This window comes from Tamandua tetradactyla, chromosome 4 (genome assembly GCF_023851605.1).
Source record: "Tamandua tetradactyla isolate mTamTet1 chromosome 4, mTamTet1.pri, whole genome shotgun sequence".
Classification (NCBI taxonomy): Eukaryota; Metazoa; Chordata; class Mammalia; order Pilosa; family Myrmecophagidae; genus Tamandua; species Tamandua tetradactyla.
This window is the reverse complement of record NC_135330.1, coordinates 166,906,151-166,931,206: the sequence shown is the minus strand read 5'-3', so window position 1 is coordinate 166,931,206 and position 25,056 is coordinate 166,906,151. Positions and strand designations below refer to the sequence as shown.

Below are 25,056 nucleotides of genomic sequence, written 5' to 3'. Positions count from 1 at the left end.
GCGATGTTTCATTTACTTCTAATTTGAGTTTGTTTTTAATGCCCTCAGATATGTGAGGGCAACCTCTGCTTCAAGGAAAAGTCAAGTTTTCCTTTAGGCTTTCTTTAATCTTTGATCTTCTCAGCCTATCTGAGAACGACTGAGGTATGCCTGGAATCCCAGCAGCCCTCTGGGCTGTGACAACTTGACAAGGACTCAGGATTAGATGCTCTGCAGATGTCACTTCCTGGCCTCCCCTTAGCTCCACAGCAGCAAAGTGCTGACATACGACACTTATGGCTGGTGGTGTTTTCATTTATGTGAATAGGAGAGTCATGTTAGATTTTCAGACAAAGACACTGCTCAATTCTTGCCATCAGGTGGGTTCATTTTAGTTACTAATTTGAGCAAGTTGCTTAGGCCATCTATCTTATCACTTCTTTATCTATAAATGAAGACAATATCCTTTTTTTAAAAAAACACACTTCACACTGATTATTTTCCCCTAAAAATATTTGTGGCACAGTTTGCAGAGGATGGAGGAGAATCAGTGATCAAGGCAGAGAAACATAGAATGAGGCCCATGAAATGGAAATTCTGCTTTGTGCTAAAATACTACACTTGGGGTACACAGAAAAATGGCATAAGTCTTTAAGAAATATAAGAAAGTAACAAGGTGAAAAACATGGGAACAATATGGACATTTTAAAGAAAGTGGCAGAAAATAAAAAACAGAATCCAATCTCAACCTAATAATTCACACTGGAAGAAAGTGAGAAGAAAATTCAGTGCATCAATACAAATGGTCAGATTAGGGGAGTCTATAAAATAAGTACTCAGTAGTATATTGCAGCTTGAAATTTTGATTCTTGAAAGAATAGAAATATTCTTAAGAAATACAAGTCCATTAAAACCAGTAGTTCTGAATGATTAGGTTAGAACATGAGGTTTTTTTGTCTTTTTAAAAATGGGTTTTATATTATATCCCTACATCCATTTAGGATAATAATAATAATAAAAAAAAAACCAAATGGAAGTATACAATAAGTGCTCCAAGGTGTTTTAAAAAAAGATATTTCATAAAAAGCATTATTACTATTGCCATGAATCAATAGTCTTAGAATGTTCAAAATTTTAAAAGAGCACAGAAATTAATGCTGTCTGACTTCCCCACTAGCCAGGACTTCTCTTATATTTATAACCTGCCCTATATATACAGGCTGGCAATAAAGCCTTGACAGTCTACCTTAGTTTCTCATCCTTTGTTTCTGCATTTGTAAAATGGGGATGAAAAGCACTTGTGGCTTTGGGAGGATTAATTTAAACTATACAACTAAAGCATTCATGTAGAGGAAACATCCTTCTTTAAAAAATAAACAAATCTAAGGCAATCCTGCTGGGAAGTGTGGCTGACCTAGCTGGGGGCGTCACAGCCTAACCTTCCCAAAGGCTGACATTTTCTCCCTTCACTGCCTGCAGTCAGTTTTCTTCTGGCTGGTACATGGCCCCTTACACCTCCTTCTGGTCTAAACAAGTGTGGTGGGCCTCTGTTGGATTCTCTGACCAACAGTGCCCCCTACCCCTACCCTGTATAAGCACCCCTAAACCGTCCAGCCCAGGCACCATTTGATTGTGCAGAGATGGGCATCCAAACCATTAGTCCCTCCCCTGAGAATGTGGATGAGGGAAACCGTTCAGTTTCCTTGAGAGGCTGTATCATGTAAATGATTGGAAATTGTCGGTGGCAACTGTTTGCTCCCATATGCACGGGAAACAGAAAATTGTAGTTTGCAATGTGGAAAAAGAGATGCACAGACATTGAGAGGGAGGCAGAGGCAAGAGATGGAAGAGAAGGGTTTGTTGGCTCTCTATGCTTACCAGCCTGCTTCCACTTCTAAGGCCTAGCTGAACCCTTGCCTTTATTGTCAAGAGACTCCTGATTAGTTGGTCAGGCATGGGCCAACCCCTGCTTTTGTTTCCTCTTATCACACTCTGCAGCTATTTTTTTTTTTTTTTTTTTTTGGCTAAATGCCAAAAAGGCAGGGAGGAGATAAGTATAAGAACAACACATGTGTAGGACATGAGATTTTGTTGGTTTGTCCAGGTGATGCCCCGATGAATCCCAGAGTGATTTGATTAGTGAGTGGAAAAGTATTTGCAAAGTCCCCTTCAGGGAATGGTGAGAATGGGGGAAAATTCAACCTCCTCAAGTTGAATTCTTGATATTCTCACAAGCAGTGTGGACAACCAAAGCTATAGGCTGAGCCCCCAGTCTTGGGATTGGTTCATATGAAACTTAACCCCACAAAGGATAGGCTAAGCCTACTTAAAATTAGGCCTAAGAGTTACCCCCAAGAGAACCTCATTTGTTGCTCAGATGTGGCCTCTCTCTCCAGCCAACACAACAAGCAAACTCATCACCCTCCCCCTGTCTACGTGGGACATGACTCCCAGGGGTGTGGACCTTTCTGGCAATGTGGGACAGAACTCCTAGAATGAGCTGAGACTCAGCATCAAGGGATTGAGAAAAACTCTAGAATGAGCTGAGACTCAGCATCAAGGGATTGAAAAAACCTTCCCGACCAAAAGGGGGAAGAGTGAAATGAGACAAAGTGCCAATGGCTGAGAGATCCCAAATAGAGTCGAGAGGTTATCCTGGAGGTTATTCTTATGCATTAAGTAGATATCATCTTGTTATTCAAGATGTAATAGAGAGGCTGGAGGGAACTGCCTGAAAATGTAGAGCTGTGTTCCAGTAGCTATGTTTCTTGATGATGATTGTATAATGATATAACTTTCACAATGTGACTGTGTGATTGTGAGAACCTTGTGTCTGATTCTCTTTTTATCTACCTTGTCAACAGACGAGTAGAACATATGGAATAAAAATAAATAATAGGGGGAACAAATGTTAAAATAAATTTAGTTTGAAATGCTAGTGATCAATTTAAATAGAGACTATTTAAAGCAGAAGAGGATGACACTTCAAATTCGAGTCTCATGTTTTCCTTTTACTTCTCAGCAGAGTGAGGGACTCATAGGAAGATCAGGTTGGTTGTAGAAAATAAAGAAGCAACATTTCTTTGTACACCTAAGAATGATGTGAGTAAATTGTCAATAAATATTTATTTAGCCTCAACTGTTTTTGCCAGTGCCATGGTGAGAGCCCAGTATTCCGTGGGGGGTAAGGCAGACGTATCCCCTTTCCCCCGAGCTGTGAAGCTGTTCGTGCCACAGAGGGACCGAGCTCAGCGTGGACAGTGAGGGAAGACCCTCCCTCCCTAGGCAGCATCCATTAAGCTGAGACCTGAAGTTAGTGTGAAGGACTTAATCAGACAAGGGAGGAAAGGACCGCTTGTTCTAAGGCCTGGAGGCAAGGAGAGCATATTGGAGAACCTTCCTGAGAGCTAAGGCACAGAGGCCCAAGTTGAGGCCAGAGTCACAAGAAAGCCAGATGGGCTGACAGCCGTGTTTAGCTGGGAGGACCCAAAGTGGACTGCGGGACAACATGGTGAGATCAGGCTGCACGAGGGTAAGTCCGTGAGTGCTCTCCCGGCCTTCTTTAGTTGATTAGGTTCAAGAAAGCCAAGGTTCTGTGCACTGTGGTTCACCTAAGGTTTCTCCTTCTCATCTGCCTTCGCCTACAGATAGCTCCCTCCCAGATAACGACCCCGGCTTGAGCTGAACCTCTGCTCCGCACTGAAGAACCGGACTTTACCCTCGCCAGCCTATGGGAGCTTTCTCCTGGCCATATGGTAACATCTCAGTGCAAACCAGTTTTATTCAGAAGCCAGTTACACACATGTGGCAATGGAAGTTTGTTCTCTCAAGACCTAGCACAGTCTGTCACACATATTACTTGCCAATTAAATATCCATTTTTTCTCCTTCATTTCCATTTGAGATTATATTTTGAATATCCTGGATGTACTTCTCCAAACTCTGTTCTTTCTAGTTGGCAATAGTTGTTTTAAAATGTGCGGCACCTAGACTGTTTCTATGCCAGATAAGCCCTGAAACCCAGAAGTTCCAGTCTTTCCAGGAACATCAACCAGGGTTCATTCCTCCATCCCATAAGGTTGATACCCCTTTCCAGCACGAAGAACTTAAAATGGTCACTGCCAGATATCCCTGAAGATTGAGAGAAAGATCAAATGAGAGGGAGTGGTGTAACTGAAAAATAAGAATGATTATGACTACTGAATCATTATATGGAGGCTTCATTTCAGTTTCTAGTGTCTTAGAATAGCCTGAAGAAAATATCTGAAAGTTGGAACCGTAACCCAGTAAGTAGCCTTAATCTTATGATAATGATTGTATAACTATATAGCTCTTATCATCTGCCATGTGATTATAAAAACCTTGAGATGGACACTCCCTTCATCCAATGTATGAGTAGATGAGTAATAAAATAAAAATATGCGTGAAAAAAATAGGTCAGGAATATGGGGAAAATAGCCCTATGTAAACTATGGACCACAGTTATAGTATTATTTTCATAATCTTTCATCAATTGTAACAAATGTAACAACTGTTAAAAAATAGAGTTTCCAAAAAAAATTGTTATCAACTGTAACAAATTCTCCATACCAATGCATGTGCTGGTGGTGGGGTATTGCATGGGAATCCTGTATCTTATGGATGATTGTTCTGTAAGCCCGCACCATTTCTGATAATAATAAAACAAAATTATTTTAAAAATTGCCCAACTTGTAGGAAAAAAATGCGTGGTACCCAAAGGTGACTTTTGATGAGGAACCTGAGCAATAAGTTGCTTCACGAAGCATATTTATCACATCGTCGATTCATTAACCAGTCACTCAAAAAACGAGCAAAAAGTCCTATATTATAAAGCCTGGCCTTCCTACCCTTTCTTTGAAAGAGATTTATATGCTGACTTTAAATTTATCTTCATTAATTTTTTTTCTCACTGGTCTTGGACCAGCAATCCAAGCTATTTCCATCATTTGAAGGGCTTGGGTTTTCTTCTGTCACAATCTGTGTGTCATCTGCAGGACTGACATATGTCTCTCCCATGTTCTTCTACATTATATTGCAAGGAGTCACGTGCCATGCCCTAGAATGCTCCTCTAGAGATGTCCTCTAAGTTAACGCACAGCCATTACATAACCCAGGCATAGGATTCAATTTATTTTAATTTCTCTAAAATCTGCTTACCACACACCTCACGTTTCTCCATCCTGTTACACGATGGTAATTGCCTGGTGAAATTAAGAGCAGTGAACTATAGCATTATCTTACTCTATCAACTTAGAATAAACTACAAAAAAAAAAAAAAGGATTGAATTTTGTATGACTTGAACTTAGTATATCCATAAGGTCTCTCAGCATCTTGTGATGCTATTCTTAAAATGCTTGCGAGGAATTTTTGCCAAACCTATTATTTAATAGGTTCTGGAACCTTACTTTATCCTCTTTACAAAACTTGGCACCTATAACTAAGGTTGCCTGTCACTAACATTCTTCATTTGTTTGCTCCATAAAATCTCAAATGATATTGATAAAAATGTGTGAGAATATGGGGGTACAGCACGGCAGTGGCCCTTAGAGCGACGGTGTTGTCACCGGGCAGGGAGGATGTGATATTCCCAGCATGTTAAAGACAGGTGGACCCTGGCCATAAATGTCAAAACTACAAATGCTTCCCATGATTTACAGAATCGATAGGAATAATATTAACATAGAGAAACATACGAATAGAAACAAAGCTATTTTTCAAAAGTTATCTCTATATTTTTAGGCAATCACTCCTACTTTAAACACAGTTGAATATCTTAACATTTTCTTTCAATGTGGCTTAAATTAGAATATGGAAAATGTTAAATTAATGCATGCTTTTATTGCAGCAATGAATGCTGCTTGAAAAATAAAAACTAGTCTCTAACAGGACTTGAAAGTTCATTTTCCTTTTTAATTAAAAGGCTAGAAAATAGCTATGTTATTTAGATTAAAAAGAAAGTGTGCTGTCCTATTCAGTGTTTTTCTTTGCTTTATATCACATTCGGGGCTGTTTTTTTTTCCTGGCACAATAAATAAACATAAAAAAAAATCTCAAAGAAAGAATCGCATCTTTCTTTCAGTTTGTTAAAGTCTCTCAAATTTTGGGTTGCTTCTAAAAATTAACAGCCTTCCAGTAATTACGCCTTTATTGTGGAAAGAAATTAACATTTTCTCCTGCTCTGAGACTTGGGTTTTCCTCCTTGCTATTCTAAAGTGAGGGAACCACAGGCTTTGTGACTGCCCTGCAGGTCTTGCAAAGGAAGCCAGTGGAAATCGTAGATGTGGTTTAGGGACAATTTCATGACAGGCCCACAACTGGGTTAAAACAGAGCATCACGCCGAGACTAACTAGGGCAACGGCATCGGCTTGAGGAACACAAGGAAGAATAAAAATCAGCTCCTAAAATATCAATGCTGACCCAATTTCAAGGCATGTTGACAGCAAAAATGCTGTTTAACACCCAGGGAAAACAATGACTATATTTGGGTGAGCCTCGATGAAAGCAGTAAATGTTTTCAAAGGCCTGGAGAGAAAAGTATTAAATATTTACAAACCAGATGATATTTAGGTGTGAATTGATTCTGCTTCATGAAATGGATATTTAACTGCTTTTAAAGGTCGATGTGATTTTAATCAATAGAGGTTTTTGTTCTAAACGATTCAGGAGAATTAAAAAAATATATTGCTACGGCACTGGCTGTCTCCAGTCTTTTGTGAAGGCAGATGGGTTCCTCAGCAAAGCAGCAAACAGCAGAGATGGGATGACTCCGATATGGAAGTGGTGCAACCATCACTAGATGCTCTTGTTTCCTGGGTGAGGGTCCGGGTCCATTTCCATTTGATCCACCCCACCTCTAGCACAGTTACGTGACACATCAAGATCCTCTGCATGCTTCCATGGCTGAATGAGCAAATGACACCGTATGCTACAGAACTCATAAAGAATAGATTGATGGCATCAGCTATGGTTGATCCCAATACAAGAATATAAGCAAATGTTTCTGAGATCTGAATTTAAAAATGTATTAATAGAATTGGTAGTGAATCTTCCGCATCTCCTCATTCACCATGGAAAGCCCAAAACACCATCTTTGTTTGCTTGCTTGCTCATGCACTCATTTATTCTATGTTTTATTTATGGAAAATGTTAGACATACACAAAAATAGAGAGGATAATATAATGAACTGCCGTGCTCCCAACAGCCGACTTCAACATTTATCAACTCTTGCTCAATCTTGCTTTATCTATATTTCTACACAATGCCCCCTCCCTAGGGGATACACATAATCTGTATTATTTTTAAGCAAATTGCAGATACCATGATATTTCGCCTGTAAGTAGTTTACTGTGCATATATACGGATGCTAATGATTATTTTTATACATATCCACAATACCATTATCTCATATTCAAATTTTCCTAATTGTCTCATAAATGCATTTTTTTTCTCTGTATGCTGTATGGCAGGGGTCACATTTCATTCTTTTTCCATGTGAGTATCCTTTCTAGTTGTCTCATAAATGCATTTTTTTTTCTTTGTATGCTGTACGGCAGGGGTCACATTTCATTCTTTTTTCATGTGAGTATCCCCTTATTACAGCACCATTTGTTGAATTTTGTTATTGTTGTTTGCTTTGGTTTTTCATTTGTTTGTTTGCTTGTTTGTTGGGGAAGTGCATGGGCCGGGGATCGAGTCGGGGTCTCCTGCATGGCAGGCGAGAATTCTACCACTGAGCTACCTTCGCACCCCCTTTCATAAATGCTTTTAATAGTTGGTTTATTTGAGGTAGGGTCCTAACAAGGTCTACCACTGCGTTTTATGATATGTCTCCTATGTCTCCTTCAATCTATAGATTCCTCTTCCCTTTTTCTTTTCCTGGTAATTTCTGATGTTGAAAAATTCAGGTCATTTACCTTGTATAGTTTCCCACATGCCAGATTTTGCTGGATGTTAACATGTTCTCCTGACCTCTATTTCCTGTAACTGGTAGTTTGATTTAAAAACTTGCTCTCATTGAATTCAGATTTTTTGAGTGGGTTGGGGGGGCACAAACACTTTATAAGTAGATAACGTAAACTTCCAACAGGAGGCAGATAATGTCTCTGTCTCTTCTTATGAGATGTGAGGCCACTGATCATGATTGCCTAAATTCTTTTTCATTTGCGAACACTTGTAGAGGGATACGGCTACCAGAGGTCAAACCAAACTACAGGGCTGGGGTGGCAAAAAGAGGTTTGGCTAGAGAAATTTCCCAAATCAGCCTCATGGTTGCTGTTACACACTTACTGGATACTTTTAGATGTGATAAATGAATCACGATTATACATAAAAATAAAAGTGTTTTATCTTTTAGAGATACAAACAAAATTATTTTAAAGATACTCATTTCTTTTTCATTTACTGAAGCTGAAACGTATCTAAAAAGAACTTCCATGATGATCATACATCTATGTGATGATATTAAGAATTACTGATTGCATATGTAGAATGGAATGATTTCTAAATGTTGTGTTAATTTTTTTTTAATTAATAAAAAATAAAAAAATAAATAAAAAATAAAATAAAATAAAGAAGAACTTCCAAAGGAATACAGTTCATATTAAAAAGGCTGACTTAATTCTTCTTTCTCCTTATTTACCAGTTTCCAAAACAATAAGTCTGTTCCATAGGACTCCCGAGGACTCATGAGATTTTTTTTAAATAGTAGCCATATGAATCCATGGATTTTTAACATTTTTGGTATGCGATATGGTTTCTTTTGTACAAAACTCTTAGAGTACCGCACACAGACCTACACAGCTGTAAAGGTAACTTTCATATTATAATTATTTTTCAAAGAGCCAACTGTGAAAATAACGGGGTGGTAGGAGAAGGAAGAAAGATTTTTAAAGTGCTGCATATCGAATAAGGAAAAGGATTAGGGGAAAGTAAGCAAGGAAGTCCAAAATAAGAAAATCTAATGTTCTATTTTCCAAGGACCATTCGTGGCACTGCTGGAAGCCTGACTAGGAGAATTAGAAAATGTGACCCTCGACCCCAGGCCATTCCAGGCTCCAAACATTTGAGGAGCTGAACCGAGTCTTCTCAAATGAATAGCCGCCCTTTTTATTTTTCTGCTCATGCATGTGGCTATATGGGTTTGGACGGAGAGAGAATTCAGCCCCATAGCTCCTGCAATTTTCCCATACTGTGTTCAAATCAAAGGGCAGGTGCATGCATAGGAGGGGAGCTGTATCCATCACCTAATAAGCATGACTGATAAGACAATGGCAAACATCCTTTGGTGATTCTCCTATCACCTGATAGTTTGACAAATAATACAATTCACCTGAATTAATCGGCATTCTCTATTTTACAGCCAGGTACTCAGAAATGATCATATCCACAACCACAGACAATGGTGAAAGGAGACAATGAATGCAGCAAGGGGAATCTTTGGTGTTAACCACCACATAAACAATTTTCACAGTTTAGGGACTTAGAGACCTTAAGAAACCATCCCTGACCATGTGATTGTGAAACCTTCTGTCTGATGCTCCTTTTTTTCCGGGGTATAGACAGATGAGTAAAAAGTATAGATTAAAAAAATACAACAAACCATCCCTAAGGCCACTGCAGGAAGATAAGCAGACCCTTATTAAAGGGATATTAATTAGCCCTGAAACCTCATGGTAAATGGGATGCAATTGTGATTTGTGGCCCCGTTTCCTGGGAGGCAGGCTTGGTGGGTCCTTAACCACAGCCATGCACTTAACTCACGGAAGGCCCAGCCGTGGGAAATCCACAGAAATTGTAGATGACCCAGTGGGACTTCCACAAGGAAGAAGTGCTGAAGTGAGAAATGTGGGAAAACTAGGCAGAAAACTAAAAAGAAGCAACATAAAAATACAAAAATGAACAAAAGAGATGAAGAAGAAGGAAGGCACTATAGAGGTACCCTTAGAGTCCCTATAGCAGGTAGGACAGTAAAAGCAGACGAACTGCATGAAATATAGACTAGAAAAAGCCATAAAGTAAATAACTACAACTATATTTTTATTTGAGCTTAAAAACATTCCTTAAAGTTGGTACAAATTGGTCCATTTTTTTTTTCAGACCCGTTTGCTTAACAAAATATTTATTGTATGTAGGGGCCAGATTTCGGTTAACTCAGATACCAGATGGCTATGCTCTGGGGTTTAGATGTTTTCCCTTCTAGCTCCTGCTTGTACAAGCTGGTGCTGTGACAATAATTAAATAATTGTGGCTAAGGTTATTGTTAATTATGGAATGGATTGATTTAAAAAATAGTGTGCACATGAATACAACCAAGAGAGACAAAGAGACCGTGCATGGCTGAATGAGTATGGCTGGAGATGTAAAATTTGACTACTGTTTATTATCAACCTTCCCACTGGCTCTGGGGGCAAGAATGATACTTTTTGAGCAGTCACCATGTGCCAGATACTGTGCTGAGCATCAGTGTGTAGAATACGTTGCCCCCTCCCCCCCAGGAGGTAGCTACTAGTATCGACAATTCCCAGAGGCACAGAGAAGACAAGCAACTTGCCTAGTCACAAAGCTAGCAGGGAGCTATGTCTGGCTCCTGCACCCAGGCTTTTAGCCACTATGTATACTGCTTCTATGGAGATTAAAACACCCACTCTTACCTTAAGATACTAGGCAACTTTAGCAGTATATATGTACAATGTATAAATTAATAAGTGAACATCTATTGGGGTTCATGCCCCCCAAATTTTAATAATATGGTGGTCCTTAGAAAAATTCTGAAGCCAAATTTATGTTTAGAAGAATACTTAAACTAAAACATTATCAAATTGGGTATCCTGTACTTTTTATTTGCTAAATCTGGCAACCTTACCTGTACTAGACTGTAAGCCCCTCAGAAGCCAGAGTCCTGTCCTGTCTTTGAAAGCACCCCCACCTAGTGCAATGCTTGACTCACAGCAGTGCTTCAAAAACTCTGTACTGATCAAAACTGGCAAGACTGTTGAATCTGGGGAGGAGGACTAGTGACAAAATTTGCAGAGCCTGGTGCAAAATGAAAACACATAATCTGTTTCATCATCTTATACAGAATGTTTCAATCATTTAGCCTGATCTATAATGAAATCAAACTCCTCCAGCTATCCTTTAGAAGCCTGGAAGTGTTATTTCCTAGCTGAAAATACTTTGGGGTAGTTAAGAGGTCGTTATTTCTCTCTGGAAAACCTAAAGAAGACAATGCAGAACAAGCATACCGAGAGCTAGGGAGACCAAATCTGCTATTAGTCTGCTGCTTTTCCCTCCACAGAAATATATATTACATAATTTTCCCTGTATTAAGAGGCAGGAAAAAAATTCTCACTAGTTTTCCATTAACAAGGGTCATGAGACCTTTTTCAAAATAGTTTAACTATGCCCTCTGGGTCTGATTCTCCGATTTGAAACAATTAGATTGTGGTGATGTATTGAAGCTAGCTTTCTTCATTAACATTTCAATTTTTTAGCAGCTTTAATAGAATTCAAATGTTTATTACTACCTATTGCTATAATCCAGCTCATTTACCCCTTTAAATGAAAATGTGAGTATGCCACTTAGTAGTTAGGGGGCCTTTTAAGACATTTGGTTTTGGGAAGAATTTAACAAACATTCTTATTCAAATTATTTCCTGTTTGTTATTCTAAATATAAATAAATAGAGAGCAGGGAACCAAACAAGGTATTTCCTTTTACTTTGAACTAAAAGGTCAGTTTCACCCTCTAGATATCACATAAAAGCTAAGACTTTGAACTTCCAGGAAGGCAGCAGAATAGGAGAGGCTGAGGTCAGGAAAAAAACCTCTCTAGTTTTCCATTAATAAGGAAAGCTGAAACACCCAGTCCCACAGCCCAAGGTCATCTCAAGTGGGATTCTGGGGGTCACAAGATCTATTGGGCATACAAGCAGGGTATATACTGAGGTGCACACTGCCCATCCACCAATACCAGGGTTGGAGGCTTCCAATGGGCAACAAGACCTGTGGTCCTGGCTGGAATTATATCAGGTCTCCATTTAGCTCAGCTAGCACTTGCAATAGGGGAGAAATGGGTCTGAGAAGAGGTGGCTCAGGAGCGCCATCTGCTGGGAAGAAGCAGAAAGTACAGTCTGGCAAATTGCCTATCTGCCTAACTTTCAATAGAGCCTCAAGTAGAATTGCAATCCCCCCCATGAGATCTGGGACTTTATTTGCTGGGGAAGGACCCAGATAACAAATCCAAAGGAGGACTTTCAACACACACCCAAGTAGATACAAAATCTTAGATGAGTGAAGGAAATTAACTTGCAAAATAACCTTATCAAGACAATCAAATGCCCCATTTGCAACAGAAGATCATAAAGGTTGTGAAGATTCAGGCAGATATGGCCCAGTCAAATGGCCACATTAAATCACCAGAGGGAACACAGAATTTGTAATTAATTAAGGATTTTAACGACATAAAGGTATCAAGAAGACACTAGGAGAGCACAGAGAAGAATTTGAAAGAACAGAAAAATAGCAGATCACACAGAGATGAAAGATACTCTAGACCAAATAAAAGTATACTAGAAACACACAACAGAAAATTTGAAGAGGCAGAAGAAGGAATATGCAAATTATAAGATAGGGCAATTGAACTCAAATGCACAAAGTAACAAATGGAAAGAGAGAGGGGACAAAATAGAACTAGATCTCAGGGAAATGATAGACAACAAAAGCACACAAATATAAAAAGTATCGAGATCCCAGAAGGAAGAGAGAAAAGGGATCGGAAGGCTAGTTGAAGAGATTATGGGGAAAAGCTCTCAACCCTTATAAAAGGGTTAAAATACAAATAAATATACAACATACAGATAAAATAAGCTCAATGAATTCCATAGAATAAATCCAAATAAGCTTACTCTAAGACACATACTAATCAGAATGTCAAATCTTGAAGAGAAGCAAAAATTCATGAAAGCAGCAAGAGAAAAGAGATTCACTATATACAAGGGAAACTATATAAGACTGAGATAGGACTATTCAACAGGCACCATGGAGGCAAGAAGGCAAAGGTATGATATATTCAAGATTGTGAAGAATGACTTCCAGCCAAGAAGTATTTAACCTGCCAAGCCGTCCTTCAAGATTGAGAGAGATTGAAATCTTCAGAGAGAAGCAAAGGCTGAGAGAGTTTGCCAACAAGAGACCTGCCCTACAAGAAATACTAAAGGGAGTCCTGTCAGCTAATAACAACAACAACAACAAAAAAAAGACAGAAGAGGGAGGTCTGGAGGAGCTCAGAATTAAAAAGTACCACTAAGGGTAACTTAAAAGATAAAATGAGAGAGAGGGAAAGGAAAATATATATCTGACAAACGAACACCAAAGGACAAGACGGTAGATTCAAGACCTTCCCTTACAGTGATAATATGACCCATCCATACGCTGCTCATAAGAGAGTCATCTTAGACTCAAGGATACAAATAGATCAAATGTGGAAGGAAGGAAAAAGATGTTCTAGCAAGTTTTAACCAAAAGAAAGAAGGAGAATCCATACTAATAGCTGATAAAAAAGACTTTAAAGGTAAAGATGTCAAAAGAGACAAAGAAGGATACTACATATTAATAGAAGGGACAATTCATCAAGAAGAAATAGCAATCATAAACGTTTACTCTCACAGTCAAGGGGCCCCAAAATTCATGAGGCAAACATTGGCAAAACTGAACGGAACAACAGGTGTTTCAGTAATAACAGTGGGATACTTCAATACACCACACTCCTCTATGGATAGAACAACCAGACAGAAGATCAACAGGGTTATAAAGAATTTAAATAATATGATAAATGAATTAGACCTGTTATATATAGATTGTTATACCCCAAATATCAGGATATACATTCTTCTCTAGTGCTCATGGAACATTATCCAGGATAAATCATATGCTGAGACACAAATCAGATCTTTATAAATTTAACAAGACAGAAATTACTCTAAGAACTTCCCCTGATCACAACAGAATCAAGCTGGAAATTAACAATCACTAAAGGACCAGAACTTTAACAAATATATGGAGATTAAATAATATACTCTTAAATAATCAGTGGGTCAGGAAGAAATTGTTAGAGAAATTGGTAAGTATGTGGAGACAAATGAAAATGAAAACACAACATCTCAGAACTTATGGCACGCAGCAAAAGCAGTGCTGAAAGGGAATTTTTTCATCCTAACTTCCTATATTAAAAAAACAAAAATTGATGACCTACCTGCTCACCTGGAGGAAGTAGAGAAAGAACAGCAAACTAACCCCAAAGCAAATATAAGAGAAATAACAAAGATTAAATAAGAAATAAGTGAAATGGAGAACCAAAAAAACAATAGAATCAACAAAACCAAAAATTGGTTCTTTGAAAAAAATAAAACAAAAATTGATGGACCCCTAGCTAGACTGACATTAAAAAAGAGGGTGCAAATAAACAAAATCAGAAATGAGAGGGAGTCATCATCATGGATCCTGAAGAAATTTTAAAAATCATAAGAGGATATTAAGAACTATGCACTAACAAACCTTGGATGAAATGGACTTCTATACATATATGCACTACTGACACTGACTCAAGAAGAAATAGAAGATCTTCACAAACCAATTACAAGTGAGGAGATTCAATTAATTATCAAAAATCTTCCTACAAAGGAAAGCTCAGGGCCCGAAGGCTTCACAGGGGAATTTTATCAAACATTTCAAGAAGAATTAACACCAATCCTGCTGAAATGCTTCAAAAAAATTGAGGAAATAGGAACATTACTGAACTCATTTTATGATATCAACATCACTCTAATATCAAAAGCAGATAAAGATGCTACAAGAAAGGAAAATTACAGACCAATCTCCCTAATGAATGTAGATGCAAAAATTCTCAACAAAATTTTAGCAAAACTGAATCCAACAATATTTTTAAAGAATTATCTATCACCACCAAGTAGGGTTTATACCAGGAATGTAATGGTGTTTCAACATAAAAAATTCAGTCGATGTAATACAGCTTATTAACAAATCCAAAGGGAAAATCACATGACCATATCGATTGATGCTGAAAAAGTGTTCGACAAAATTCAGTATCATTTTTTGATAAGAATACTTCAAAAATTAGGAATCAAAAGAAACTTCAATATCATAAAGAGCATATATGAAAAACCCTTAGCCAACATCATTTTCATTGGTGAGAGATTAAAAGCATTCCCCATAAGATTGGGAATAAGACAAAGATGACCATTGTCACCATAATTATTCAACATTATACTAGAAGTTCTAGCTAGAGTGCTAAGGCAGGAGAAAGGAATGAAAGGTATCCAAATAGAAAAGGAAGAAGTAAAACTTTCATTATTTGCAGATGACGTGATCCTATATGTGGAAAATCCTGAGACATTTACAATAAAGCTACTTAAGTTAATAAACAAATTCAGCACAGTGGCAAGGTACAAGATTAATATACAAAAATCAGCAATTTTTCTATATACGAGTAATGATCTCACTGAGGAGACAATTAAGGGAAAAAGTCATTCAAAATAGCTACTAAAAGCTTTCCAGAATCTTACAACCTCCACATGGATCCCTGGTCTAGATAAGTACTGAAACCTAGCCCAGCCTCTCCAGAACATTAGATAGTTCCATCTCCCTATCCCATATAAGTGAAAGACCCTTCCAATATAAAAAAAATTTAGAATTGCCATAGCCCAAACAATCCCAAAGAGAGATGTGGGAAGATCAAATGTGATGGTGGAGTTATACAGAGAAGACAGGAGTTAACAAATGAATATGAATGCTGAATCATTAAATTGATATCTCTTTTAAGTCTCCAGTATTTTTAAAGTAGCTAGAAGTAAAAACCAAAAATTGTGAAATTGTAACCCATGTCAAAGCCTGAAATATGTTCTACAACTAATTATGGTGCTGTGCTTTGAAATTTATAGTTTTGTATATATATCATTGTTCACAAAAAAAGAAGGAAAAAAAGTTGATTGTAATGATAAAAAAGTATTTAAGCCTTTTAGCCTCCTCTATTATAGAGCAGCTAGAGGGAAAAGTATGAGGATAGTGTAGTGGCCCATGACAAACTCTGGGATCTGTCCTATAACCACTTGTTGAGTGCTTTGAAAACTATTGCATTTCTATTTCTTTGCTTTGTATATATGTTATACTATAAAATAAAAAAATTAAAAAACAAAACAAAACAAAATAGCTACTAAAGCGTCAAGTATTCAGGAATAAACTTAACCAGGGATATAAAGGATCTCTAATTAGAAAACTGCAAAACATTGCTAAAGTAAATTTTAAAAGATCTTGATAGATGGAAAGATATTTCATGCTTATGTATAGGAACGTTGAATGTCATTAAGATTTCAATTTTATCCAAATTGATCTTCATATTCAATGCAAAACCAATTAAAATATCAACCACCTAATTTGAGGACTTGAAAAAGCTAGTTATCAAATTTATTTGAAAGGGAAGGAAACCCTAAATAGCTAAAGATACCCTAAAAATCAAGAGTGAAGTGGGAGGACTAATATTTCCCAATTTTAAAGCTTACTATAAAGCCACAGTGGTCAAAACACCATGGAATTGGCACAAAGATGAAAGTATTGACCAATGGAACTGAATCAAGAGCGTGGAAATTGACCATCAAATCTATGGCCAATTGAGCTTCAAGAAGGCCCCCAAATCCACTGAATTGGGACAGAATACTCTTTGCGATAAATGGGTCTTGGAGAACCAGATATCAATAGCTAAAAGAAGGAAAGAGGATCTCTATCTTATATCCTAATAAAAAATTAACTCAAAATGAACCAAAGAGGTGCACGGGTGGTTCAGTGGTAGAATGCTTGCCTTCCACAGGGCAGACCTGTGTTCAATTCTCGGACCATACACCAAAAAAAAAAAAAAAAAAAAAAAAAGTGGGGGGGTCAAAAACCTAAATATATGAGTCAACATCATAAAAGTCCTGGAAAAAAATATAAAAACATTTCCAAGATCTAGTGATAGGAGGTAGCTTCTTGAACTTCACACCCAAAACACAAGCTATGAAAGAAAAAAAAAAAAGATAAATGAGAACTCCTCACACTCAAATGCTTCTGTACCTCAAAGGAGTTTGTCAACTTGGAGAACAGAGACACGGATGTTTTTAGATCCTTGTAGCTCAACAGACATCAGCATGAGATGGTAAACAAGCCAGAACCTGGAGAGAGCCAAGCAGGAAGCCAAGAGAGGAAAGAGGCTGAAAGCAATGGAGCCAGGAGCAAGGGACTAGCAGATGCCAGCCATGTGGCTTTCCAGTTGACAAAGTCATTCTTGACCCATTGGCCTTCTTTGAATTAAGGTATTTTTGCCTGGATGTCTTGGTTTGTACATTTTATAGGCTTAGAATGTAAACTTATAACTTATTAAATTCCTTTTATAAAAAGAAAAGAAAGGAGTTTGTCAAAAGGATGAAAAGGTAGCCAACTCAATGGCAGAAAATATTTGGTAACTATATATAGGATAAAGATTAGATATAATGTGTATATAAAGAAATTATACAATTTAACAAAAAACCAACAACCCAATTATAGAATGGTGAATAGACATTTTTCCAAAGAGCAAATACAAATAGCTAAAAAGTACATGAAGAGATGCTCATCTTCATGGGCTATAAGGGAAATGCAAATCAAAATCACAATGAGATACCATCTCACACCCATAAGGATGGCTGCTATTAAATAAACAGAAACTACAACTGTTGGAGAAGATGTGGAGAAATTGGAACACTTATTCACTGCTGGTGGAAATTTATAATGGTATAGATGCTGTGGAAGACAATTTGGCTATTCTTTAGAAAACTAAATATCAAATCACCCTATGACCCAGCAATATATACTAAGAAGCGCCAAAAGCAGTTACATGAACAGACATTTTCACACTGATGTTCATAGTAGCTTTATTCATAATTGCCAAAAGATGGGAATAATCCAAGTGCCCATCAACCGATGAGTGGCTAAACAGAATGTGGTATATACACACGATGAAATATTATGCAGCACTTAGACAAAATGATGCCCTGAAGCATGTGACAACTTGGATGAACCTAGAGAATATAATGCTAAGTGAAATAAGCCAGGCACAAAAGGATATAGCATGATTTCACAATTATGACTCTGGTAAAGAGAGCAAACTCTAAATGATATGGCACAGGAAGAAAATCTGTACTCATATATGGCAATGAAGTAGATGTTGCATTTCTGCAGCTAGAGTATGCAAATGACTTCACAGGCATGTTGCACATTTTTAACATTGGCCATTCATAATAAAGACTCTTTTTAAAAAGGAAAAAAAAAAAGCTTATGACTTTGAAATGCACAATAATGAAAATTACCCCAAGAAATCACTGTTAGAAATGTGGAAGATATCACAAATGCCTGTTTAATATTTCTCTTAATATGATGAATTTGGTAATTCTCATGACTGTTACTTAAATGAACTTACTATTTGGCTATCAGGTTTTACACCTGCCATACCCTGGCTGAATTCTAGCACTGCTTTCATCTGATTCATCAGAGTTCTCGCCTGCCATGCCAGAGACCCGGGTTCGATTCCCAGTGCCTGCCCACGCAAGACTAAATAAATAAATTAATTAATTAATTAATCTCAACTCTTTGAAGAAACTAAAACATCTTTTTCCCTCAAATAGGTGTTTTTTATTGTTCCTTCGTGAGATTTTTTTTTTGAGTGGGGGTGGGTACATAGTCCGGGGATCAAACCCGGGTCTTCTGCATGGAAGGCATGCATTCTACTGCTGAACCACCCACGCATTCTGTTCCCTGGTGAGATTTTAAAGTCCCTGTATTTTTACCAAACTGTCTACCATGTTATCAACTCCCAAATCACTTTTTTTTAGTGATTAGGATTTTTGCTATTTACAGAGGAAGATATATAAAGTCAGTAATCATATACTCAAACTAGGGATCAAATTTAAGTGCAGTGATAATCAGTCCTCTAGGGGCCACAGATTTTTTTTTTTAATAAGTCATCAGATTTTAAGAAAAAGTAATGATTTCTTATTGATATTTTTATTCTCTGGAGAACTATTTTCTACTGCCTCTCAATGGAAGAGGCATGTTCCACAGTTTTCTGAAGTATAAGGTCTGGCAGGAGAAGGAGACTCTATAACACATCAGCTCCTTCAATGCTGCTTGATGTGCTAAGAACTTGAGGGTCCTTATCAAGGTCTTCCTGGTTACCAGCAAGGCAGCACAGATGCTAAGGAATCTTTTCAACTCTGCCATCAAGTCCAGTTACACAGTTGCAACTCTTCACACACTTTTGTTTCACAGTCCCCAGACAACTTGAGTCTAGCCTCCTCTTAATTCTGCTTCTAGTCCCAGAGCAAGAAGCTGCTTGAGATGATTTCTGGCTCATAGAAATAAGGGCTTTTCTTGGAGGTGAGATCTTGTCTCAGAAACAGGAGAAGATGAGGAAGGTGTTAAGGTCCGTCCCTAATACTAGGTGTTGGCAGGAGGGGTATGTGGGAGTATTAGAAGGAAGAGGGAGGTCTCCAGCACAGCTTGGAGCACAAGTGCTGCTGATGGGGAGGAAATGGATGGGCTGCTCTTTACCACAGGAGCTTTGGCAGCAGTATTCTGGTCACTTCTTACTGTTACTAGTCCTGCTCTCTCCTCTTTTTAATTTCATGAGGCCCAGCCCAGTACAGGAAATTTATTTCCTTCTGGTAGACACCAGCACACAGATGTGATCTCTTGAGAATGTCCCAGGAGCATATTCAGAGGATGCATAAGGCGTGGAGACCTTCCAGATACAGGTGATGTCATTACTTGAGCCATAAATAAAAACTGGTCATCTGGACTAAGGCTTGATTTAACATAAAAGTAGAGTTTTAGTGTCCACTGAAGAGAGTCACTGGAGAAGTCTTCAATCCAGTCTTATTGTACATGTAGATGTTATCATCTGTGCAGTTAACAAATAGAGTAGAGCTAGTGGAATTCAGAATTAGATGTGAATATCCTAGTCATGTGCTGTTACCTGGGTACAAGAAGACGTGGATACTATGTTCTTGCTGATAAGCAGTATAATTCTAGCACAAATTCCATACTTTGATTGTCCCACCCACGGCTCCTGCTTAGACTATTCTGATCTTGAAAGAGGACCACAGTAACACTCTGCTGAAAATCCACAGAAGGAGCAAGTCCCTTTGAATTCTGTTTCTTCTCAGGTTTTAAAAGGGTTTGCTTGCCCAAGGTATTGTGAGTGCCACTGATTTGATTCACTTGCCTGTAAAACCCATCTTTTTCGTTGGACTTAGTGTCCCAGACCATAACACTGCCATTTCTTCCACCTGTGCAGAAGAAAGCTTTCTCAAATTTAGAAAAGGCAACTGATTTGAGGCTGCATTGATGACCTTTACATGTTCCAATCAGCTCATCAGCTTTTACATCCCCAAATTTGGCTGTTTGATCACCTGCTGCTATAACAAGTTTAAGTTCTCCAGGGATCCAGGCCAGGTTAAAGACAGTGTTCCAATGAACCATTCATTCTTTGAAGCACTTCTTTTTGAAAGTTTGTGATTCTGTGTCATATAATCTAACACAGCCTTCTCCATTGACAACTACTAGTGTATGCTCCATATTGGGAGCAGAAGAGAAGGTGCACCCAAAAAGAGGAACTGGGACTTCTATTTCCCCATAAAAAGTGTGCTGATCATTACAACTGCGTTGGTAACCCATTAAAAGGTACTGTAAAAGGAATCATGAAGACCACTCATTTTTCGGGGTGCCAAACTGTGGCTGGTGGAACACTGAACTGAAGAGCATCTAGACTGGAGGAAAAGGCTCAACCACGAGGAAATCTGCGGATATGCCCCCAAGTGCAAGTGCAACAGAAGTCCTCTCCATCCATTTTTACATCATTTACAAGAACAATCTTTGTAAGGCAGCATTGGGATGCTGCTAAAGGAGAGACAAGGTAAAGTAACTTTGAAATGAGCTCAGGGAGAGACAGGGAGCTGTCCGCAGGAGAAGTTCAGCTGTACATTGAATATTATCTCAATAATTTACCATAATCCAGATAGTCCTCCATCATATATTTAAAAGCACTATCTTTTTATGTCCCAAAATTGATGAAGTTGGTGCTAGTTAAATTCAGAAGAGATTAATATATAAATCAGAATGCTAATTTGCATATTTATGATAAATTGACTAAGGTATTTACTTTTCTTTTTCTCATGACCAGAATGCTCAGCTATTCAGCCAGGGTACTCATTTCTACATTTTGAAGTTTGTGGGAAGCCAGATGGTTGCTTGACAAGCATGGAGTTAGAGCAAAGGATGGTGAGCATCTGTTACGGCTGCTCCATTCACATTGCAGTGAGGCAGATAGCAGGTATTTCCTGATGAGATGGCTACTATCCTCCAGAAGAAGCATTTTGAGGTTTTGAAATTCCTTCTCATCTTTTATCACAGTCCACCATCATTATCAGAATGGATTTATATTTACTTAACTTCCCCTGTACTTTGGAAAAATAAAAGCTTTGACACTATGTAATATAAAGTCAGACTATTTCTGGGTAATTACAAATGGAACATGTTTCTTCACCAAGATGTTAAACAAATACAATCCTAAAATGCCAAAGTCACATTGATGGTCTGTAATTGACTCGTTGAGCCCAAGGCAGCAAAAGAGACTTCTTGGGATTGCATGTACAGAAGGCCAGCCTTTTTACCCAAAAGATGAAAATTGCTTGGGAGGAAAGCCAACAGCCTGAGAAGATAAGATCAAGATCAAAAGGGGCTTAGAGAAGAGGGAAGAGAGGAGCAGATATCAGTATTAGGAGCTTCAATAGTGAGGCACAGGAGCAAAGATAATTAGAATACAGAAGGGAGAGAGTTAGCAATGAAGAGACTAAGAGAGCATCTCTGAAGTCTGGGGTGAAGGCCTCACCACATGCCTCCCCAAATCTTAAACAATTGAGTACCTCTACACATCTAGGAAGCATTAAAGAAAACTTACAGATCACTTTATCTGTCCTCTCTATATATGTTCTCTATCATTTTTGTGTTTAAGCATGCGTGATACTTTTTTTTAATTAAAAAAATAAAGAAAAAATAAAACAACATAAATAATCAGTAATTCACAATATCATCACTTAGTTGCATATTCATCATTTCTTAGAACATTTGCATTAATGCAGAAAAAGAAATAAAAAGACAATACAAAAAGAAATAAAACGAACACAGGAAAGAAAAAAAAAATTATACCTACCATACCTCTTACCCCTTGCTTTCATTGATCACTAGCATTTCAAACTAAATTTATTTTAGCATTTGTTCCCCCTATTATTTATTTTTATTCCATATGTTCTACTCCTTTGTTGACAAGGTAGATAAAAGGAGCATCAGGCACAAGGTTTTCACAATCACACAGTCACATTGTGACAGCTGTATCATTATTCAATCATCCTCAAGAAACATGGCTACTGGAACACAGCTCTACATTTTCAGGCAGTTCCCTCTGGCCTCTCCATTACATCTTGAATAACAAGATGATATCTACTTGATGCATAAGAATAACCTCCAGGATAACCTCTTGACTATGTTTGGAATCTCTCAGCCATTGACACTTTGTCTCATTTCCCTCCTCCCCCTTTTGGTGGAGAAGGTTTTCTCAATCCCTTGATCATGCTTAATACTTTTAATGGTTCTTAAAAATAGGGATTACTATGGTAATTCAGACAATGTTAAAAGGAATAAGAGAGTGAAAAGGTCCCCTCCCATTTCATTCCCATCCAGTTCCAATGCTGCATTTGTAAGTATTCATTTCAGGGAGTTCAAGCAGAAAGGGCTATCTTACGAGGAATTTGATCCTTACAAAATCTGGAATGGCTGGAAGAGGGGGTAGTCAAAGCATCAAATGGTAGGAGTTCAAGAGCATACCACCAATCCTGTGACCCAGATTTCAAGAAGCCAAAGCTTTAATTTAACAGCAAAAAGGGAAACAACCCAATTTAAAAATGGGCAAAAGAAGATACCTCTCCAAAGAAGAAATACAAATGGTGAAAAGCAAATGAAAAGATGCTCATCATTAGCCATCAGGAAAAGTAAAATCAAAACCACACAAGATACTATTTCACACACACTAAAATGGTTACTATTAAAAAAAAAAAGAAAATTACAAGTGTTGGAGAGGATGTGGAGAAATAGGATCGCTCATTCATTACTGGTAGAAATGTAAAACAGTGCAGCCACTGTGGAGGACAGTTTGGTTCCTCAGAAAGTTAAGTACAGAACTACCGCATGACCCAGCAATCCCACTTCTAGGTATATACCCAAAAGAATTGAGAGTGGAGACTCAAACAGATATTTGCACACCAATGTTTATAGTAGCATTATTCACAATCATCAAAAGATGGAGGCAACTCAAGCGTCCATCAACAATGACTGGATAAATAAAATGTTGTATATATACAATGGAATATTATTCAGCTATAAAGAGAAATGAAGTTCTGATACATACTACAACATGAATGACCCTTAAAGACAGAAGTTGACTGAAATAAGCCAGACACAAAAGGACAAATATTGTGTGCTCTTACTGATTAGGAAAGAATTATGCAAACTCAGAGTTAGAATCTACAGTATAGATTACCAGGGATGGGGAGTAGGAAGTTAAGGTTTAAAATGTACAGCGTTATCTGGTATGATGGAAATGTTTTGGTAATGGATAATTGTGATGGTAGCACAAAATTGTGAATGTAATTAATAGCATTTAAAATATATATCTGAATGTGGTTAAAAAGGGAAATGTAAAGTTGTGTATATGGTAATTTTAGAATCAAAAATTTTTTAAATCCATGGAACTGCTCTACACAAACAGTGAACCCTAAATTAAACCATGGGCTATACTTGATAGTCCAGCTATAAAATGTGTTTTCAACAATTGTGACAAATGGACTACAGCATTGCAAGGTGTTAATTATAGGGTGGTATATGGGAATCCTGTATTTTACACATGATTGTTCTGTAAACCTACAACTTCTCTAAGAAACAAATCCCAATACATGACCATAACTGCTTCTCAATCTTCCACAAAATGCAAATGTTCCTGGAACACGGAGTTCAACTACTCTCATCCCACGACTTGATTATGAGCTAAAAACAGCAGCAGGAAGATGCCCTGAGCCTTCCTTCTGTCTCCCAGATCTCACTAGCGCAATCGACTGAGGGTACTGAACTCCCATTCAGAATCCTGGCTGTAAAGGAGTCTGGGAATGAGTATTTGTCTTTCCAGCAACCCATCTTAAAAAGAAGATAGAATTGCAGTTGAGCGCACCAACCCCCAGAGGCACCTCTGTTACCAAAGATTTGGGTGTTTTTCCAGAGATAATTCACATATTAAAAAACATAATTATAGATACATCTTTTTCTATGCAAGTGGTCACCTTTCATTCACGTTCTTCTCTACTTTTTCATTGAACAGCATAGAACAAAAATAGACTTCATCATTGTAAACATACAAGCATAATTTTGAACACTAAGGGATTAGGTTACATTCACAGTGATTTCACTCTTTATTTGATTGCTCTTTCATATTGTAATTTTTGAAACAGAATTATTTGCGTGGTACAACCTTGACTGAGCATCAGTGAAGGAAAGTTCTTGCCTGTTCCAAGAGACAAATGATCTTTTTACGCTTTTGTGCTCTCCTTACCTCTATACATGGCAGACGAGGTGCATTCTAGACCAATTGGTGAGCTGATCTACTGTACATTCTAATACAAATCACTTTAAGAGAGTACGCTCTCAATTGGGGCTGAAACAAATATTACACTGCGGTAGAAGCTGCCAATGCTGTGCCTGTGTCTCTTTGGCAGGAACCATTTTTGTGAAAGCTGTCCTGACTTCCAACTGTCAGCACCTGCGACTCTGCCTGGAGGCTCTTTCTGGCATTAGCAACCTGTTCTGCCTGCACAGGGACAGGAAGGAGCTGTCAGGGAATGAAAATTCCAGAAAAGATCTCAGCAGCAGAGTCA

General features: G+C 37.9%; 1 pseudogene; it reads right to left on the bottom strand.

Annotated features, from left to right (window-relative positions):
• Nucleotides 1–19,116: 19,116 nt before the first annotated feature.
• On the bottom strand, nucleotides 19,117–20,842 carry LOC143680563 (denticleless protein homolog; annotated as a pseudogene).
• Nucleotides 20,843–25,056: the final 4,214 nt, after the last annotated feature.